Source organism: Anopheles arabiensis, chromosome 2, assembly GCF_016920715.1.
Source record: "Anopheles arabiensis isolate DONGOLA chromosome 2, AaraD3, whole genome shotgun sequence".
NCBI lineage: Eukaryota > Metazoa > Arthropoda > Insecta > Diptera > Culicidae > Anopheles > Anopheles arabiensis.
In genome coordinates this window covers 67,664,714-67,670,121 of record NC_053517.1, presented here as the reverse complement: position 1 = coordinate 67,670,121, position 5,408 = coordinate 67,664,714, and the positions used below count along the sequence as shown (strand labels likewise).

The window sequence follows — 5,408 nt, the reverse complement described above, 5'->3', positions numbered from 1 at the left end:
TTTCTAGTTTCCACCATTCAAGAGGATCATCTTTTCGATGTATATTAGGTTCTGCTAAATAATTATCTAGCTCTATCTTGCTGGAAGATCGAGCATGAAGCACTGATCGTTTGTGTCCTTGTCAAATTCATTCCAAATGCTTTCAGACTCTAACGTTTCAGTCACATCCATAGTATTTTCAGTTATTTCCAAATCGTCGTCATTATTTAAAACTTCGATATTTTCCATTAGTACAGTAAGACTTGCACATTTATCATAAAATATAGATTCACTTTCAAATCCTTTTTTTTGAACCTCGGATCTAATATTGCTGCATGAGCTATAACATCTTTGCTTAAATATCGATATCGATCACATAAGTTATTTAATAAATTTCCTGACAGTTTTTTCACTTCCTCACATATATTAACCAACTCATAACTTTTCAGCTTACTGGTTAATAACCGCACAAGTACAATCATCTTAGAGAGTGTAATATTTTTCTCTGCAGAAATTTCTTGCGTAACTGAATCAAACACCCGCAATACATTTATAGCATCCTGCATTATCGTCCAATCACTTTCTTCTATTTTACAAGAAGCTCTCAATAGCGCAAGGGACGAAATAATGGGTTCCTTATTTTCATGAAACCTTTCCAACATATGAAAAGATGAGTTCCATCTGGTGGCAACGTTCAAAATAAGTTTTTAATTTGATTTTAAAACATCTGCAAACATGATGGCTTGCAATGCTGTTGAATATTATTATTATTATTATTATTATTTATTAATCTTCAACGGGCCGTATGGCCTAATTAAGATGTAACAGTTCAATAAAAAAAAAAATACATAGCAAAAACAAGATTTGCATCGCAATTCACTGCGGCCACGGCAAAAGCCGGAGACGTTCCTTGAAACACTGAGTTGAGATGTCGAAGTCGAAGCAATCCGAGACAGTGTTGAAGACAGCCGACATGCGGAACATAGGGTCTGACCGACCAGCACTGGAACGGGGTTGAGCGAGCCGTAGAGTTTCTCTAGACCTAAGTGTTCGGGATGGTGCATAGATATCGACTCGATGCAACAATGGCGATGAGTCGATAGAGCCATTTAGCAATCCAGCGATGAAAGAACACTGTGCATTGCGTCTTCTAACCGAAAGAGGTTCAAGGCCTAGAAGACGGCACCGCGCAGCATACGGAGGAAGATTATTGCGATCCTGCCAGGGAAGTAGGCGTAGGGCATATCTCGTGAGCTTACGTTGAATCGCCTCAATTCGAGCAATTGAAGAAGCGGTAGTTGGGCTCCAGACTACGCACGAATATTCCAGAACCGAACGAACGATACAGTTGTACACAGCTTTGATGCACATAGGGTTGCGGAATTCATTAGTTGTCCGGATAACCACGCCAAGTAATTGATTTCCTCTGGCTACAACGTCATCGATATGCTGTTTAAAGTTCAAACTAGAGTCAAGCAGAACGCCCAGGTCTTTGGCATGATTCTGTCGATTAACTGCAGTGCCGTCCATGAAGTAGGTCCCAGTCACTGGACTCCTGCATCGACTAAAAGACACACAGTAGCATTTCTCGTTGCAGATAGTCAGTCCATTACGCTTGCACCACGAACAGAAAATTTCGATGCAGTCTTGCAGGAATGTACAATCACCTGTGTTGTTAATAGGCGCAAAAATTTTTGCGTCGTCGGCAAACAGACTGATACTGTCGGGAGGTAAAGCGAGGGTAACATCGTTGATAAACAATATGAAGAGAAGCGGGCCAATGTTGCTTCCTTGTGGCACACCCGAGCTGCTGACTATTTCTTTGGACATGTGCTTATCAATTTTCACGATGTATGTGCGATTAATTAGGTACGACTTAAGCCACTGTACGAGCGGGCAGGGAACTCCTAGCTTATCGAGTTTAGCGAGAAGAATTGCGTGCGGAAGAGAGTCGAATGCTGCTTTTAGATCGGTATAAATTGCATCGACTTGAGCTCCGGCATCAATTTGACTAGTGCAATAGGTTACAAATTCAACCAGGTTCGTGGTAGTCGACTTTTTGGCACGAATCCATGTTGATACGGACTTAGGTAGCTGCGGCATGCATGAAGCAGATTTTTGTATATCACTAGTTCGAACACCTTGGCAATGGCACACAAGGATGTAATACCCCGGTAGTTGATGGCATCTGTCCTGTCGCCCTTTTTGTAAATAGGAACCATCCAAGATTTCCTCCATGCTTTGGGAAAGTAGCCATTGGCTAGCGATGCATTGAACAATTTTGCAAGGATAGGTGCTACTGTCGTTTGACAGCGTTTCAGCACGGTAGAAGGAATTCCGTCGGGTCCAGGAGCGAAGGAAGGCTTTAGTTGCGCTAGGGCAGATAAAACGATCTCACTGTCGATGAAAGGAGTGCTCATGTTAATTGCTCCAGCCGGAGTGTTGACGAGAGCAGCATCAATGGTATCGGTATCATTCATGGCCGGTGAAAAGCAATCTGCGAAGCGATCCGCGAAGAGATTGCACATTTCATTAGTGTTGGCACTTGTTGCTCCTTTGTACGTAATGGATTTCGGTGTATGCGTGGATTTTGTTTTGCTGTTGTAGAAGCGCCAAAACGAGTCAGGCCACCTGCAGAGGTTACGTTGAATTTTACTCAAATATCTGCGATATCGAAACCTGTTATAGCTGCAGTATAAAGAGTGCGTGTCAAAGTAGATCGAGCGAGATCTTTGGCAGCGGCGCGTTTGGTAGTGACGATAAGCAGCTCTTTTTACACGTTTGAGTCGTTTGAGTGTGCGGTCCGCCCAGGGGGGGTTAGGTTTAGGACGCTGAACTGGGACGCATACAACAAAGGCTTGCAGCATGAAGGACGAGAATGAACATACTGCTTCGTCAAGTGAAATAAAATTGGAACAATTAAAGCTATTGTTAAACATTGATATCATGTCGTTCAGTTTCACATAGTCAGCTTTAGCAAAGTTATAACGATAAAATGCGGTTGTCGTCGAGTTTTGTCGAGTCGTCGAATTGCGTCGGGTCGACGAGTTAATACGTATATTGAAGTCTAACGCCGGATGGTAGGAGTCAAGAGGTACAAGCGGAACAACACTTGGAAAGACAGGCGAACACAATTTAGCTGCAGCATTGTTAGCGTAGAGCAGGTCAAGCATGCGTCCGTGCGAATTATTGATGTGATTAAGTTGCACTAATCCGTTAAATTTAAATCCATCCACAAAGGTGTTGTTGGCCAGTGAGCGCGCAGTTGGTTCATAGTGCGTGATTGATGAGTATGCTGGCGAGGACGAAGGATCAGCTGTGGACCAGCTTATGCTAGGCTGATTGAAATCGCCAATAACAAACAGCAGATCCGAAGGCTTCAGTGTGAGAGTGAAGCTGCTGATACAATCATGTAGAGAGCGAAGAGTCGATATCTCGGAGCTAAGCTGCGGTGGAATGTATACTACCATGACGTACAGATGTGCGTTATTACAGGCGACGCGCACACAAATATACTCGAGAGAACGAACACGGGAAGGTAATTCTATCGACTCGTATGCGTTAGAAACGGCTAGCAAAACACCACCACCGCGAGAGCTAGAGCCGCTGAGAGAGCGATCACAGCGGTAAACAGAGAAGTTGTTGTTGAAGAGAAGAGCAGATGGAATGTTGTCAACAAGCCAAGTTTCCGTGAGTGCGATGAGATCGAAGTCAGCCTCCGATACAGCTAAGTGAAATTCTTTTGTTTTAGTACGCAAACCTCTAACGTTTTGATAATAGCAGCTTAAATACTCAGCGGTAGCGTTGTCATTGTGGCGGTTGGATAAAGCGGGTAAACGGTAAGTCAATTGAGCTGCGTTGTCAGAGCATGAGGCTTGGCGTGTTTGTTGCGTGCAATGAGCGGAACTTCGTCTAGTTGAGAAAAAAGCGATCGATTGTAGACTGGTGTAGGTGCGGAGATGAAGCACGGTGGTTTTGGGGCGGTCCAGAAACAAGTGTTGAGTTGGGTGCTTCCAAGGTATCATTCACCGGGGGGTGACACTGTTGTGATGATGTTGTTTCAGGATCAGGTGGAGTAGACGTGCGTGCGGCTAAACGGTGAGTCGTTGTTGGTGTGCGTGTGGTGTAGCGGTGTTCAGTACTAGTAGCTGGTGTGCGTGTAGTAAAGCGGTTTCGGGTGGCTATAGGAGATGAGGTTTGGTGGTCGTGTTGACGGGATTGAAAAAACTCACGTACACCGATACCGACGGGCCAGGTGGATGGTGTGAGTGCCGCATCTCGAAGGATAGCCGGGACCCTCACTTTGAATGAAAGCCAATTCATGCTGTCCACACTAACCCCTCTTCTCAGCAGGCAATACGTTATAACGTCATCGGTGGCTAAGCGACGCTTTACAGAAGCGACCACTTGTTCCACAGTGACGGCCGTTGATAAGCGGGATAGGCGGATCCAGATCCTATCTGTGAATGGCTCACGAGGTGCAGCTTGAAGCGGTGATGATAACGGATCGGTTCCCACCAGTTCATGCGGTTGTGTAGGTGCCGGCTGGACGGCAATCGTGGTGTTGGTGTATGCGTTTGGCGATGACGCGGCACAAAGGGTGTTGCCGCGACTGTTTACAATTTTGTTTACACCAGGAGATGCCGAATCCTCGATTATACGCCTCCGCTTTCTACCAGTAGCTGGTCGAGGATCAGAGTTCCGATTGTGAGGCGTGGATGCAGTTTGAAGGAGGGTAAAACCACTGCGAACTTCGGCGACAATAGGCTCAACGAGCTTGCCAATAGCTGCTACAGCTGAGTTGAGGGCGGCTTGGAAACCGACCTGGGCGCCTATTTCTTTTACCGAACGGCAGCGCGGATTTTTAAGCATGTTAGTGCAGCCAATGCAGCTCCAGTGCAGGTCGACATTGGACAATACTGCGTCAATCAGCTCGGGGGGCAATTTGCAACAGCCGCGGTGGAACGTAGCGTCACAATATGCACAACTGATGATGCAGCCGGTGGCCTCTAGCGGTTCAGCACACGAGAAGCAAATAGCCGCCATCGCGAAATCACGCGTAATCACAGCACAACACTGCTAAGCCGAGCAGGAAAAAACAGCAGGAAACCACAGTTGTGATGCAACTAAACAATTCGCCAAGACGAAGCGATGATGTTAAACAGTTTAATAGTCCGTAGAAAAGGCAACAATGCGATGCGACGCAGAAAACACAAGAGAATTATTGAAAAATCACGGAGCGCGACGGAAATGCGGCCGAACAATTAAACGTCAAACGTCAAATAATAATAATAATAATAATATAATTAATGAACATTCAGTACGCTAATTATGCTTATTTTTTCGTAGATCTAGATCAATCAAATTCATTTTGTTAAATGAAAACTCATGAAAAAAGTTTGATTTCCGGTAATATACATCAATGCTCT

The 5,408-nt window shown here is 45.0% G+C and overlaps 1 pseudogene; it reads right to left on the bottom strand.

The window, feature by feature from the left end:
- Nucleotides 1-3,891: 3,891 nt before the first annotated feature.
- Nucleotides 3,892-5,052, bottom strand: LOC120897979 (annotated as a pseudogene).
- Between the last annotated feature and the right edge of the window lie 356 nt (nucleotides 5,053-5,408).